A 17355-nucleotide genomic window follows, 5' to 3' on the forward strand; every position below is an offset into this window, starting at 1 on the left:
TATAAAGCACTATCAAATACACCCCAGGGATGGCTGCCATGCCTATCTGAGTGTAGAAAACTGAATACCACACAGAGAAATCTTTTTCTTTTTAGTGTTTCAAGTTTTTATTTAAATTCTAGTTACTTAACATACGGCGTTATGTTAGTTTCAGGAGTAGAATTTAGTGATTCATCACTTACATATAACACAGAGACATCTAACTATTTCTGAAGCAGTGAAGTAGAGGACTGAGTGTCATCTGACATTTGCTCAGCTCAAAAGGGAAACCAGACCTGTTTCCTCACAAAACACACAGCAAAGCCTTACTTTATTAATCCCCCAGCCTTCTATGCTTCTACCAAAACCAAAGAACTGGGAAGAAGCATACAAGGCCCCACAGATGCCACAAGGTGTCATAAACTTCAAGTCTGTGAATGACCCAACTACCTACTTTTCTCCACTATCTCCATCCACATGTTCTGAGGCCATCTGCTGTCAAAGCCATTGTTACTATTTGAGACAGTTACACCCAGATACAGGAAATCAAAAGGAGTTTCTCAGTTCTTCAAGATATTCCTTTCAACCCTGAGACCCTGGAGGGGAACTCTTCTTCAGACAGAAGCACTTTTCCATCAATACATCATAACCAAAGAACTCTTTCGCTAAGAAGGGAGACAGTGTTTTGTCAAGAAGGTCCTATCCCACCCTATCCCAGCACAATCTGGCAGGGAGACACATGGCAAAGGGGTTGCCATGTGCTGCCCAAACAGAGGCTCTGCTTTGTCATGATGGTGGAAGAGTACTTAATCTTTGCAGGACTGAAAGAGAGAGAGAGAGGATGCCAGTACTGCTGTTTAGCATTGCAGTGAACTTTATAAAAGATGACAAAGAAGGAGAGGGAGATGGGGTCGATAGGAGAAAGAGTATGGGAGAGGAGGGGAAGGGGAGGAGGTGGCAGCTTGGTTCTTGTCTGTATGGCTTTGTCTGTTTTCTCCAGTACCATTTAGTAGTCCAGGAGCAAGAATATGGGAAATGGAACATAGGCGTGATCAAGGAATGGAATTGGTTTGATGGGTAAGACCAAAATGTAAATGGAGATTGAAGGGAATGAGTACCTACTTAGTACCAGCCATTCACATGTGTTATTTCTTATAATTCTCAACACTCTTTTGCTTGGTAAGATGGTTATTATTGATTCCATTATACAAATTACTAACTTCTCTCCTGGCTGGAGAAATAGTGTCTCCAGACATCCCAAACAGCCCATTTTTATGGAGTTATGCCACCCCTCTTAGTAGCACTTCTTGGGAAGCAGGGCATGACGAAGCAAAGCAATAAATACAAGCTGGAAAATTTTGAAAATAGAAATATTTTATGTAAAATTGTCTTAATTTACATATAAAATAACCATAATAAAAATAACACTAACATTTATAGTGATTTATCACTATAAGATGTTTTTTAGCTTCTTGTAGATATAATTTCACATAGCCTCAAAACCACCTGGTATGTAGTGAATATTTCTGATTTATGGTGCAGAAGGCTGAATCTGGTAGAGGTTATGTGACTTGCTCAAATTCATAGAGCTAGTGTGGACTAAACCCAGGTTCTCTGACTCCAAGCCCTACCCTCTTTCAAGGATTCTATGCTGCCTCCAAGCTGTTTTCACTGAGTCCAAGAAGTACAGTAGAACTCTAAGATGCAAAATAATAATAATAATAATAATAATAATAATAATAATAAGTTGAATTCTTGCCTTGAGAAAATACTAGCAATTTACCTTCTTTGCTTGTTGGCTTCCTCTCAGACTTGAGCATTTCATGCCTATTTGTAAGAGAATATGATGAAGCAGGTATCAAAAGTGACTGACCAGGGGCCTCTGCCATACTACAACCACCCTAAAGCCAAGAAGAAAGACCCAGAGACCATCAGCTATCAGAGTTTCTGTTGCTGTACTACTCGTACAAACTAACTGCTGCGGGACAGCAAGTCAAGGGAGCAGTTAGCTCTACCTTCTTTGGTGTTATAAGAGAGATAAACATTGAGAAAAGCTTTATACTGCACATGATACTGAATATGGCATTGAAAGAAGGGTAGGATTTTGCCATGAAGAGCAGGCCAGACATAAGAACAGCCTGAGCAAAGCAAGGTAGAAGCAAGGTGGTGTGTTCTCAGGAGTCCAACATGACTGGTGTTAGAGGACAGGTAAGGGAATGACAGGAAGTCAGGCTGGTCAGGTCACTAGCTGCTAGCCTATGATGCTAACAAGTCTGGTCTCTCCCCCTTAACAACTAGGTACAAGTCCAGCTCCTATTTATCTTTGTAGGACTAGTACCCAACAAAATATTGCAAAATACAGCTGGCTCTTTCTTCACGTATATTTGTTGGATTTATCCTGTGTCTAAACAAATGAGGGAGTATCAGGATCAGATTTGAGTTTCAGGAAGATCACTCTGGCTATGGTAAATGTGAAAGGTACTGCTGTGGACAAACAGGAAGGAGATGACTGCAGAGAGATGGGAGGCTTGGAATGTAAGAATGAAAAAAGACCCACTGAGTAACACTGATGGAGCACTCAAGAAGTTGATGGGCAACCCAGGAACAGACTTTTGATGCTGATGTTGGTGAATGTATTCCAATTCTCTTGAATATGCCTCAAAGAACTGGAAGTAAATAGTCACTGATGATAACAGCTATGCATTCACAAGAAAATTAGGAGGAAAAAAAAATCATCAATGCCCTGCTTGGCTAAAAGGGTCTGCGCTGGGTAGGCAATTAAGAAGACACCTGGGGTGCCTGGGTGGATCAGTGGGTTAAGTGTCCAACTTTGCCTCAGGGCTTGATCTCCTGGCTCTGGAGTTCGAGCCCACATTGGGCTCTGTGCTGACAGCTCAGAGCCTGGAGCCTGCTTCAGATTCTGTGTCTCCTTCTCTCTCTGCCCCTCACCTGCTTGCACTCTGTTTCTCTCTCTCTCTCTCTCAAAAAAAAAAATTAAAAAATTAAAAAATAAGAACTCATGTAATTTGGTGTCTTAAAAGTTGGAAACTTGTTCTTCATGATACTATAATCTGGAGATCCTCATATGTATTGGATAGTTTGTTCTGCTATAGGTTGATAATTAAGTCCTTAAGTAACTTTCCATTATTAAAAGTAGCAGTATAAAAAGAGTGGGAAAACTAGAGTTAGGAACATTCAAAGTAAGGCTAATATTCTCCCCCCACAACCTACCCCATATTCCTCAAAGAAAATCTATAAAATCTATAATTAAATATAAAATATATTGGACCCTTATATAGAATATTATAGTTTACAGAGAAATATTTTTAAATTGAATAAAGGAAAAGACCTACCATGATCCTGGATAGGAAAATCAATTATCCTTCCTAAACTAATTTATGGGTTTAATGAAATTCTAATAAAAAAACCCAGCAGATATTTTTGAAACTTTGCAAAATCATTCTAACATTCATCTCGAGGAAGCCAAGAATATTCTTTAAAAATGGAATAATGAAGGGACATTTATTTGATCTACCATATAATAAAATATACCATAAACCCCACAATTATTAAAACATTCCTAGGAATTAGAAAGGAGATCTTAGGAACTAATAAAGAGATTAGGAATTAGTAAGGAGACCTATGGAACAGAACAATTTTTTTAAGTTATACATACGAATTTATTACATGGAAAAGAATTTTAGTATATGAAAAACTGAAGCATTTTTTTAATGATGCTATGTGATTTGTGGCTATTTGGGGGAAAAAATTAAAGTCAGATCCTCACTTAAGATCATATTTTGTATAAGAAATCAAAATAGTAAAATATGGTTTAGTTTCATTATATTTAAAGAATATTTCAATTACAATGTAATATTTAGAAACAAACGATATTATTATCTTTAGTAGTATATTGAAGCAATAGAAAAGCCGTTTTAGCTAACTTTGAGGAAATGCCATTATTAAATATGTATTCACATGAAAATTGCTATAAACTACGTTCTTCCTTTTTCCCTCCTAGCCAAATGATGAAAACAACTTCAAACATATGGAAGCATTTCTACACTTATTCTGAGGAGCAAAAATCTAATTCACAAATAATGTCAAACAAAATATGCATTTCCAAATACTACTAAGATGACCAAACATACCCTTATTTTTTGAAAAGTATAAAAAATTTATCTCAAATGAGGGAAATGTTCTGCTTTCAGAAGTCTTTGATATATATTTTTAAAACTAAAATACAAAAAACAACCACAGAAATAACACATAAAGGAAATTAATTAGACAAAACCCCAAGGAATAGACATTACTGAGTCTGGGGGCTTCCCCCCACCCCCATGCTCCTTCCCTGAAAATTAGGGCTCTCTGTAACTACCCTATATCTGTATCATTTCTATACTTTGTTTTTATATCTATATTGGCACTGTGGAAGGCAACAAGTCCAAAAAGATCATCATTTTCTTTGTTCAAATTTAACATTGATGGATTCTTCTGCTCTCTAGTTCTGCGTGTTTCTCAGAAACTAGCCCAAACCACATAAATGAGTGACTTCAACACAGCTGCAGAATGCTCAGCAATGGTAATATTAGAGGTGGAATAACATGCACACAGACTAGTGCTGTCAGGAGTGAAATACCACTGGGAAAGTGAAATTCCGTTTAGTGTCTGGTATTATCCAAGGATTTTCAGCCATCTACTTCCATTCTAATCCCTAGATTTAGGTCTATGAATGTATAAGTAAAAGATGACCCAGGATGTGAATAACAAAAGGGGAAGATCTTGGTTTTCCAAAGTTGGATGTCTCCACACCTGAATTATGAAGACAGAAATCCTGGATGATTATCTCAGAGAACAAGAGATGTCTGCCCTCATGCTGACACCTAGTTGTGCAAAGGATAAGAGAGGGAAAGGGCAAGGACTTATATCAAAGGAAATTGGCCAGTGCCAGGCAGACCTTTCAGTATTGGGAGGATCTTTCCCATTGGAGCCAATCTGCTGCTATGGAAAAGAACAAAATATCCCCTTTCATTGTGAGAGTTCCTTTCCTCCCCCAAGAGATCCCAAATCTGGGAGAATTTCTTTCCTTTGTTATCCACCTGCACATATGACGTATCTGAAATATTGTTGAGCCTTCTCTCCCAGGGCATATCACAGCTCTCTCTTATAATAAGGCACATCTTTACTCATGGTCTTTGGGGTTTGATTTCTACTTTTGGACCACAGAATGCAACCCTAAAAACTGGATTCTGAATTTTGCTCCCAGGAAGGAGGATAAATCCTTCACAGGGAACTGGATGTCTAAAATAGGTACAAACTTCAATATGACTGTGGCAGTCTGATCTTTTTTCCCTTGTCCACAAAGAGAACTTTGGTTATGTAACTAGCATGAATAAGATATGACAGCCATTCTGCACAAAGCCTAGGAAAACCTGTGAGAAAATTATTCATCTTGAGTTACAGCAAACCAGGCATCTTCTATTTGGTCCAAAGCCACTTACTATTCCATAGCTAATTATATATTGAGCTATATATACTAGGAACTGCATAGAACAAATGATATATTAATACATCTCTTTCTCTTTCTGTTTCTTTCTCTTTCCCTCCCTCCCTCCTTCTTCCTTTTTCTCCCTCACTTCCCTTTTCCTCCCCACTCCTATTTATATATAATATTACATGGGCAGTAAGCTGATAAATAGCATGGCTATATGTTCATTGACTTTAATAACTAGTGCAACTCTATTTAGGCTTCCCTTCTGGCTTACAATTCCTTCAATTTGATAGATTTATAGAGCTTTTTAATATACAGGAACTTGAGATGGATGAGATTCTTCAACCAATCTTTCTTGCCAATAAAAGTCACATCCATGAGGTTTAATTTAAGGGCAAACTTGAATGAAAAAAAGGAAAAAAAAAAGTTGGCTATCATTTATTGATTAACAGGCATTTGGTAAGTGGTTTACATAATGTACAGCCTTGTAAGTTTTGTATTATCACTTTCATTTTATAGATGAGGAAACTGTGCTCCAGATCACCCAGGTAATAAGTTGCAGAGCTGAGATTCAAACCTAGTTCGGAGTCTAAAGCCCTTGTTTTAACCATGCAGAGATAGCGAACTTGTGATGTGTATAGTGCTGCCCCCTTTTTCTGAGCCCATGGAAGATATTGGTAATAGATCTCAATACTGTCTCACTAATCTGACAATTGACCTAAGAATCCTTCTCAAGACATGTTGCCAGGAACTCTTACCTGGAACTGGCCCCCAGGATGAAACCTATTTGCTGCTAATGGGGAGTTAAAAGGAGGGAGGCTATAGGACCATGTTTGGAACAAAATGGAGGCAGATGTGAGACAATAATATATAAGGGCAAAATAAGCTTGCTTGATTAAAATGAAGGCAACTGGCAGTGGACTGGGGGATGATGAGAGAAGATGCTGAAACAGATCTGGAAGGCTGTGGTTGGAGCTGGAAGGTGCTGGTTAGGGGAGTGTTATTACAGACACATCTTGACTGTCTAAAATGTTGCTAAGGAAGTCATAAAGGCTTGGATTCAAGCAAAGAAGGCCTGATATGATTTGCCCTGGCTGTGGAGCCTGGTGGGAAGAAGGAAAAATGCATCAAGATGTCATGATAAATTTCACATGTAAAACTAAACTTTCCAAAAGCTCAAGCCTTGGTATGAAGCTGAGTCCAGAAGAGTGAACAGTGTTGAACTAAGGTGGGAAAGGATTCTATTTTTTCTAGTATGCTAAATCATGTGGCTCTATTAAAAAATGAAGATTCAAGAAAAAAGTACCATAGAGTAGAAAGACCACAGGCCCAAGGAGTCAGACAGGTATCTGATTTAAGACTTGGCTCCATAGCTTATGAGCCATGTGGCCTTGGGCATGTTGTTTAATCTCCCTAAACCATTTCAAATGGAAGGTAACAGCACCTATTTCTCAAAGGCCTTGTGAAGATTAACAAGATAATATGAAGGAACAAGTGTACTGCCCGGTATACTGTTGACACTCAATAAATGTGAGTTTGGTAAATAATTTAACATCTGTGCACCTCCATTCCTTTATCTGTAAAACAAAGATATTAAAACTCATTCTCCTATACTAAAAGGTAGTGATTCTCATGGTTTGGTGTGCAAAGGATGCCTTGGAGTTGCTGTTCAAAATCCTATCTAGGTCCCATCACCCAACATTCTGGTTTGGTAGGTATGCACTGGAACTTTAGAAACATGCAGCATTTTAAAGAAACTCTCTAGGTGCTTCTAATGCAGCAGGACCATAGGGCATACCTTTGACAAATTCTGATCTTAGTAGCACCTGTTAGGGTAGGCCATTCTTGGAAGAGAAAGTAGAGTTCTAAGGGACAGTAGAAGAAGAAAAAAATGAGAAAAGAAATGGAAAAAAAGGAAGTGAAGAAGAATATTTTCCAAGACCATCTGTGTCAAATCTAAGTCTATGTCCCAGGACTCTAGCCTCCTTCTTCAATGTTTTTTCTAATCCCCATCTGACTTCTCTGACTCTGGAGGAAGAGAAAAACATCCTTCATCATAATGGCAATAATTGATAGCCTTGGGCTTAGGGAAGGAATTGGGTTGTTTCTCTAATCAAGAAAGAAGTCCTTTCCAGAAAAAAAAATAAAAGAAAGAAAGTTTAGTAGTAGTAGTCGCTAACACAATGCTTAGCTAGGGAGCAGACCCTTGCAGTAGCCAATGTTTCCTTGTTAATGAGTACTGAACAGCTGCTGGGGGCCTTTCCTCTCTAGAGGCAGAGATAGAAACTCTCTTCTTAGGAACTAAGAGGAATAAATTGTTCTCTCCTCTTGTAGTTTGGTCAAGTCATATAACTCACAGTTGAAATAAAACAGAACAATTATTAGGAATAACATTGTAATAATTACCCTGTACACCAAATTGTCCCCAGCTGTGCATCTTCCCACTCCAAATGAGAATGTGGTGGTTTCTATGCAGGAGGTGGAGCTGTGATCACCCTCATTATCCTGACATGTTTTTGTAACTAATCTTTCTCGTTTCCATCTCAACTCAATTCTCTAAACTTCTAGGAAAGCTACATAAAGTTATATGCAAATAAAACAGGAAAAAAACCTACCTTTCCATCCTTGAAATATACTTATTCTTAACAATTATGGCTGATATTCCTTTTGGTGTCAATTGCGCCAAGAACTTTAAATTCATTATTTCATTTAACTCTGCAATAAACCTAAGAAATAGGCTCAGTAGATTGAGCGTCTGACTCTTGGTTTTGGCTCAGGTCATGATTCCAGGGTCATGGAATCAAGTCCCACATCGGGCTCTGCACAGAGCATGGAGCCTGCTTAAGATCCCCCCCCCGCCCTCTCCCCAACTTTCTCTCTCTCTCTCTCAAATAAATTCAAAAATAAAACAAAAACAAAAACAAAATAAAGAGTAGGTAATTTAATTAGTCCCATTTTATAGAGGAGAAGATTGAGGTTTTATAGACCTTAAACAATTCCTCAAGATGACCTAATGAGTCACTAACCTGGGTGTCATCTAGTTCCAAAGTGCATGCTCTTCACCATCCTGCTATTTTTTCCCTAATCCTACTCACCATAGTAGAAAACAGACTGTTGTTTCAATGTCTTTATGGAGAAAGGGACCCATGAAGTAAAAAACATGCATACAGCTCACAAAAGTCATAATGGGACCCCAGTAATACGAACACAGAGAGGTTTTCATCTTTACCTATAGAGCCTTCATTACTATCTATGCTTGAAGTGTTAAGTGGAGTCCATAAATCAGCATTAGGCTTAGTAGAAGAATTTGACACAACTCAAGATAGAAATTCTGGACATAAAAAGGCAATTTTTCTGTTTCTGGTTTGTAGACCATTGAGCATATAGCATAGATCATGTGGTCTGCTGTGATGGAGAAGGCCATTATTTGCTGCCTAATTCTCTTCTGCTTTTATCCTTGTTGCCCACATTAGAATGCTTTCCACAGCTCTTTGGGCTGCCATGGGAGCTAAAGGACCTGTCTAGCTTTCTTTTCTAGCATAGATTCAGGTTAGAATATTCCACTAGCTACTCTGTAGATGTTAGGATAACTGCCATTTTCATTTATTCAACAAATTGGAGCACCTGCTATGCATTAGGCTTTTTGCCAGCACTACACACACATTGGTAAATACAACAGACATACTTCCCATCCTCATAATGGGAGTTTGTAATCTTTAACCAACAAATAAACATAAAATAAATACGTAGTTTTAAACTATGATAAATGCCATAAAGAAAACCAACAGAGTATGCTGATAGAGAATTACTTAGCTAAATTACACAAGAAAGGTCTTTGATAGATGAGGAGAAACCAGCCATGTGGCAAGCAGAGAGAACACTCTAGAAAGAAGAGCACTTGTGAAAGCCCTCAAATAAAGAGAAGCTTAGCATATACAAAGCCAGTGAGGCTTGAGTGAAGTAAGAAAAAGGGAAAGATGGAGAAAATAAGAATGAAGAGCTAGGAAGCAGCCAGAATGTTCATTATAGAGCCTTGTCAGATGTGATAAGGAGATTAAATTTTATTCTAAGAGCAATGACAAGTCATTAAAGAGTCTTTAGCAAGAGACTTACATTATGCGAATTATATGTTTGTAAAAGATTTTCTGACAACTGAGTGGTGAATAGATTGGAGAGGAAAAGAATGGAAGCAAGTACACTGATAACTAGACTATTAAAGTGGTCCACGTTCTGAATTCTCCAAGTAGTAATTCTTTTGTTATTGTCTGCTCTACTGCCATCCCTCACCTAAATCAGGGTTCACTTTCCCAGTCAGTGTAGTCCAAAGACGTTAGTGTACACGAGTCTCTCAAGATGGTCTCTTAAAATAAGACTCTGATCAAATAAGTTTAAGAAATTTTGTGTACTACTGCTAGGAATTTAGCCAAGGGATACAGGAGTACAGATGCATAGGGGCACTTGTACCCCAATGTTTATAGCAGCACTCTCAACAATAGCCAAATTATGGAAAGAGCCTAAATGTCCATCAACTGATGAATGGATAAAGAAATTGTGGTTTATATACACAATGGAGTACTACATGGCAATGAGAAAGAACGAAATATGGCCCTTTGTAGCAACGTGGATGGAACTGGAGAGTGTGATGCTAAGTGAAATAAGCCATAGAGAGAAAGACAGATACCATATGGTTTCACTTTTATATGGATCCTGAGAAACTTAACAGAAACCCATGGGGGAGGGGAAGAGAGCCAAAGTATAAGAGACTCTTAAAAACTGAGAACAAACTGAGGGTTGATGGGGGGTGGGAGGGAGGGGAGGGTGGGTGATGGGTATTGAGGAGGGCACCTTTTGGGATGAGCACTGGGTGCTGTATGGAAACCAATTTGACAATAAACTTCATATATTGAAAAAAAATCATTAAAAAAAAAACCTAGGGTATATGTCTTCTGGATAATTCATGGAATTTGTAGATTCAATTGTGGTTAGTGGAGATTTCTGAAATTTCTACATCCATTGACAATAAAAATTCTTCCTGAATCTAAAAAAAAAAAGAAAGAAAAAAAATAGCAATTTTGCGTGCTAAATCCCCTTCTTGGAGATTCAGGATGTAAACTAATGTATTAAAGGTGTTGGGAAGTGTATACACAAAAATATATTTGTGTATCCCAGTATTTCTCAAACTTACTTGGGCATGCAATGTTTTATTACCCCCTCCCCCAACATAATGTTAATATCCTACAAAAAGTGATATTCACCAGAACATATTTAAGGAAATGCTTCCTTAAATCCTTCTAACCAAGAGTTAACTCATTGTTCTTGGTTTACTGAGACCCCATTTCTCCACCTCCTTGTTTATTATTTCAGTGGCTTACACAATATTTTCTGACTCCACATATATTATCTGAGATATCAGCCCTTGTATGATTTATTTCTTCTCTCCACTTCCATCATCTATTTTCTGTCACTTGTTCCTTTACTTTTACATTATAAAAGTTATAAAATTTTCCTTCTTTTCTGTAACCACAATTTTCTTCTTTTTTTCTGTATCTGGATCTTCTATAAGACAGCTTGAGTATCCTGAAATGATCCTCTAAACAGTAATATTTTATCTCAAATTTTCTATCTCTGTCTAATGCTCTGCATACGGGAGATTTTCTTGATTTTATCCTCCACTTCTTTAAAATAATTCTTTTTAAAAGCTTTTTGAAGATATGTTTCAATAGAAATTTATTTAAGTGTACTCTTTAAGTATACAAATCAATAAGTTATATTTATAGAATTATACATAATCTAATTCTAGACTATTTAATTCCAAAAAGAAACTCCATACTTATGAGTAGTCACTCTCCATTTTCCCACAAGCTCCACCAGCCCTACCCAACCACTAATCTATTTTTATAACTATAGATTGCCTATTCTGGTCATTCCATATAAAGGAAATCATACAATGTAGGGCCTTTTGTGACTGGCGTCTTTCGGTTAGCAGTGTCTTCAAGGTTTATCCATGTTGTAACATATATTGGTATTTCATTTCTTTCTATTGTCCAATAATATTCCAGTGTAGAGATATGCCACTTTTCATTTATGCATTCATCAGTTATGGGTATTTTGTTTTTTTATGCCTTTTGGCTATTATGAATAATGCCACTATGAATATTTGTATACATGTTTTTATGAACACACATTTTGTTTCTCTTGGGTATATACCTAGGAGTGGAATTGCTGAATCATAATGGTAACTCTGTGTTTAAACTTTTGAGTAATTGCCAGACTGTTTTCTGAAGCAGTTACACCATATTACATTCCTACCAGCAGTGTATGAGGGTTCCAGTTTCTCCACATCTCCAATTTGTATTCTTTTTCTTTTCTCCAATATTTATTCTTGTATGTCTTTTTAATTTTGGCCATCCCAGGGGATATGAAGTGTTATCTCATTGTGATTTTGATTTGTATTTCCCTAAATGACTAATGATATTAAGCATCCACTCATGTGCTTACTGGCCATCTGTATATCTTCGTTGGAGAAATGTCTGTCCAAGTCCCTTTTGCTCATCTTTAAAATAGGCTATTTGCCTTTTTATTGCTAATTTGTAAGAGTACTTTATATAAATCTTGGATACAGGTCATTTATCGGTTACGTGAGTTGCAAATATTTTCTCCCATTCTGTGTGTTTACATTTTTGATAGTGTCATTTGATGCACAAAACTTAATTTTGATGAGGTCCAATTAATCAACGTTTTCTTTTATCACTTATCTTTTTAGTGTTGTACCCAAGAAATCACTGTCTAACCTTTATTGGACTTAATTTCAGCAATAATGTTTAGTTTCAAAAGATATCTTTTTGTTCTGATGGTACTTTTTCCACAGAAATGTGTTTTTACTCTTTAAGTACAATAGCTTCCTATATCTTTATGAGGATACTAATTAGAGGTTTTTATTTTTTAAATTCTGGTCTTGAATTATGATTCTTCCTGGGTTTGTTTGTTTGCTTGTTTGTTTATTGGGTTTTCTCCTTCATGCTACTGGTTTCGCTTGTAAATTTCTTTAATGTTTATGTAGTTTTGGGAGACATAGAGAGAGCACAAACAGGGGAGGGGCAGAGGAGAGAGAGGGTGACGCAGAACCTGAAGCAGGTTCCAGGTTCTGGGCTGTCAGCACAGAGCCCGACACAGGGCTCAAACTCACAAGCTGTGAGATCATGACCTGAGCCAAAGTTGGACACTTAACTGAATGATCCACCCAGACGCCCCTCTACTGGTTTTGTTCTCATGTCTTGTGGTCTTTGGCTATCTATTCATATTTAAAAGTTGGGGACTAAGTAAATTCTTCTGGTAGCATGAACAGATTTTTCTCAGCTGTTGAATATTTGGGCTTTTTAGGTAAGTCTCTCCTTTCACTGGGATCTCTATTTTATGGGCAGAACTTGTTCACCAACACATTTCACTTTAGAGGGGGAGTACAGTAGGGCATAGAAAGCTTTTGGGCTAGGGTATCCCGTAGTGCTTTATCTTAGTGTTTTACTATGCAGGAATAACTCTATCTTAGCAATACTAGCTCATCCCTAGGTTATCCTTTCAATTTCTTTGGTGAAGGGATTTGCTTGGAGATGATAGATTGAGTTGTCTTTGCTCTATATTGGCAGGTTAGGGGACTTAAAATAATGGAAGGGAGAGATGAACTGTAAGTGTAGTTCCACTGCAGACAGAATTTAATATAAACCCCTTGGCTTGGTCCCCTTTTCTCACTCCAAACCCTCCTGACTCTCAGCCTTCTGCTTGATGGATTGGCTATCTTTCCCAGAGCCCATGTTGTCTGGGTTGCCACTTCCTCATTCTGCTTAATCTGTCAACAGGCTTCCATCTGTTTACTGTCTTATAGAAATCTATCAAAAATCTCTCATCAGCTTCTGATCCCTTTTTTGTGTGTTTGTTATTTTGAACTTCTTTTTTAAATCAATTTTTAATAGGAGTTGGGATGGTCGTTCCAGAAGGAAATGCAGCTTGTCCTCAGATCACTATCCTGAACGTGAAGCACACCCAATAATTTTAAAGCCATCTTTTATTTCTCTAGAGATAGTATTTCCTGAATATGAATGTGTGTTCCTCTTGGTATAACTTCCTTTTGAAAGGCTCCCTTTTCTGCATGTGATGGCCCTTGAAAGAGATGTTAACTTCCAAAAGGATGAATTCATCCTTTATTAATTCTCTCATTCCTACCTTGCTGAGATACCCATCAATAAATCATGTCTACCTTAATTTCTCTCCATCTCTTCGGCCATTACCTTAACCCAATCTACCATGGTCTTGTAGTGAAACAGTCTTCATGCTGAGCTCTTCTGATCCCTTACTTTTGTACCTTGAAATCTATTTGGCACAAAGAATACAGTAGATGTCACTGCTCTTACAAAAATTCTGTAATGGGGCACCTGGATGGCTCAGTTGGTTAAGCATATGACTTTGGAAAAGGTCATGATCTTGTGGCTTGTGGGCTCATGCCCCATGTCAGGCTCTGTGCTGACAGCTCGGACCCTGGAGCCTGCTTTGGATTCTGTGTCTCCCTCTCTTTCTACCCCTCCCCCGCTCATGCTCTGTCTCCCTCTGTCTCTCAAAAATAAATAAAAACGTCAAAAAAATTTTTAAAAACCTCTGTAATGATTTTTCATTGCTCATAGAATAAAATATACAACTTCTTTTCCATGGTATACACAGCCCAGTAATGATCTGGTCCTGGCCTATCTACCATTCTTTTTCTCACTATACTGTCCATCTTTATATTCCTCAAATGTCTTATCCTTATTTCTGATTCAGGTCATTGACAAACATGACCTAGAACCTCTATTTAGAACTTTCTTCCCTCTACTCTGAACATTTGGCTCCCATTCATTCTTTTGTTCTTGGTTTAAATAAATTATTCTTTAGATAAGTCTTTTCTGATCACCTTGTCTAAATAGACCCTCAACCCCAGTCATCTTGATCATTTCCTTCACAGAATTACACATATTTTGTAATAATTTATTTTCTTATTTACTGTGGCTCTCTTGCTAAGCTCCAAGAAGGTAAGAAACACTTTGACTTTTTTCTTCAATATATACTCAGCACTTAAGCAAGGATCAAATACAAAGTAGGTGTTCAATATGTGTTGAGGAGGGAATTTAGTAGTCATCTCACTAGGATTTAAAAGCCTCAAAAAGAGCCTCAATAAACACTATTTCACTGAATATCTGCTTTTCTTCACACTGCCACATTAACCAAAAATAGATTAGGTCCTTACTCTGTAGCAGTTACAGCAACAAACTCCAACTTTGTTAAAACTTTGTAAGTTAAAAGAGCTGGGAAATTAAAACATTAGAAAGCCTAGATGAAAATTAAATAGTAACTTTATCCTAAATGAATAAGGGAATAAACAGCAAAGGCTATCAACAAGAAAGTAGACAAGAACAATTATAATAAAAATAAACTTCTGAAAAAACAAAAACATGTTTCAAAGTAACAAGAAAAGCAATAGATTCAGATAAAATTATCATTATATAGATGTTGCATACAAGTTTACTAAAGAAAAACAGGAAACTGATATAACCCTAAAGAACAATTCTTACACTTTAGATACAAATCACTGACTTAAAAAAGGCCAGTTCACCAATGAGGAAATGGAAATAATAAAACAAGCATTTTATGAACTATTTCTCATATTCCAGGCAATATGTTAGTCCCTGAAGAAACATGAGACTTCATGTTTCTATCGCTGTCCTAGTGAAGTTATATCCTAACTGAGAAGATATTCCTGTTTAGTCCTGTAACTACCTAAGAAAAAAAGCTTAAAACTGGTTATGTAAAGCTAAAGCTAATGATTATGATTTATATAAATCACCATAATTTACTTAAATTACTATACAATGATTTACAATGCTTCACAATCACATTTATGCATACTACTTTTAGATCAATGAATTTAGAACCAGCTGTTGAATAAGTCAACATTCATTCAATAAGCATTTATAAGACACCTACTGTATTCATAGGTTCTGAGTCTAACTGAGTAAAATATAGACCATGTCCTGATCCTAGTCCACAGTCTATTAGGGAAGGCAGATATATAAATAAATAATTTATCATCAATTTGATAAGTGCTAGAGAAAAAAAATTAAAAATGCTATTATAAAGACAGAGGTGGTGGTAAGAAATTCTGCCTGAGGATGTCAGAGAAGACCTATTGGAAAGAAGAAAAATGAGAGTAGAGAGTGATATTCCAAAGAAAATTACACAAACTAAAAAGGGGCATAGGTATACTTTGATGTAGTTAAGGGCAGATTGTGCACAGGGGGTATAGCTGATTCCTAGCTGCAAAGTGAGGCAGGCACTAGACCCTACAGGCCAGGGGTGCATGTGAAAGTGTTTGGATTTCAAGCAAGAGTGATTTGACCACATGCTGTATTAAAGAAGAGAAAACTACTCAGAACAAATATATGGAGAAATAATTAGAGTCTGAGACTACATATAGAAAAACCATTTAAGAGAAAGAATGATAAGGTTTAAAATAAAAATGAGAAGAAGCTGGGATGTGAGTGATACTAAGAAGTCAGAAATAACAGAACTTAATAACTAACTAATGGAGTATGTGAACAAAAGAGAGGAATGAATGTAAAATGGCCTCCTGGTCTGCACCTCGGGCAAATGGTTATGGTGTCATTAACCAAACGTGGGATAGCAGGAAAGGAGACAACCTAAGGATTTGGAAAATGTTCAGTTCTTTTCATAGTTAACAGAATTCTAATTTAAACAGCCATGTGGCACAGTCTTGCATTAATTAAAATAGAGTAAATTAATAAAAATGACTATAGTCATTGCTGTGGGGTATTGGGGGAAAAGATATACTAATACACTGCTGCCCTACAACCTGGTGAAGTCATTCTGAAAAGAAATTTGGCAACAAATATGAAAGCCATAAAAATTATCATATACTTTGACCCAGAAACACAACTTTTTGGAATATAGCCCAAGGATATAATTCAAAAGAAATAAAAAACCTATTTGTATAAAGATGTTTATAGCTGTGCTATATATTACAGACAAAAACTGGAAACAACCCAAATGCCCAGCAGTGAGGGAATGTTTAAGCAGACTTTGGTACATTAATGCAATGGAATATTTCATTGCTATTAAGAATGACAAATATGAAAACTATGTAGAAATAATAAAAGGGCAACATAAAGCAATGAATAAAAAATGCAGAACTCAAAATGATGCATATAGAATGATCATAACTATGTAAAACTGTATCGGTATAACCAGGAGGATTGGAAAAGAGCTGGTAATTTAGAGTGCTGACATTTTTGTTATTGTTGGTTGAGTTGCTGGGAATGTTTATGTGTTTCAAGTTATAATTCACTGTATTTTTATTACATACACATTAATAAAGATAAATTTCCATTTTTTCTGGCATATAAAATTTTTAAAAGTTCTTATCAGTACCTTTCCTTTTCCCTAAATGACTTTCTCTATTCTCTGGAGTCCTATTAGTTTTTGGATGTATGGGGAAGTGGACTCCATATTCCATGACCTCCTAACTCAGTTAAATCCCAGCCTTTATAATCATTCATAGCACCATGTTCCTCTCCTTGTTATTGTCTTAATTTTAAGATCAGCTAATTAATCTCCATGTCTTCCTTAACATACTGTATACTCCATGAAGGCAGAGAAAGTATCTGTTTTTGTTTATGATTACATTCCTAGTTCTGAACATAACACCCAGAACATAGCAGTTACCCAAGGAACGTTTGCAGGATGAGTGAATTGACCCTGTAGGCCATGTTAGTGAAAAGGCATTTCAGTACCATGAAATACATTGATGAAATCATTACGGAAAAAGGACAATCCAAAAGAATAAC

General features: G+C 36.8%; 1 protein-coding gene across 3 annotated transcripts in view; it reads right to left on the bottom strand.

The window, feature by feature from the left end:
• HPSE2 (heparanase 2 (inactive)) overlaps positions 1-17355 on the bottom strand; it is a 670247-nt gene that overhangs the window by 213696 nt on the left and 439196 nt on the right. The gene's annotated exons all lie outside the window — the stretch shown is intronic.

This window comes from Lynx rufus, unplaced genomic scaffold, assembly GCF_022079265.1.
Source record: "Lynx rufus isolate CCGP_SWC_20201006 ecotype Redwood Valley unplaced genomic scaffold, mLynRuf1.p SCAF_11, whole genome shotgun sequence".
NCBI classification, from domain to species: domain Eukaryota; kingdom Metazoa; phylum Chordata; class Mammalia; order Carnivora; family Felidae; genus Lynx; species Lynx rufus.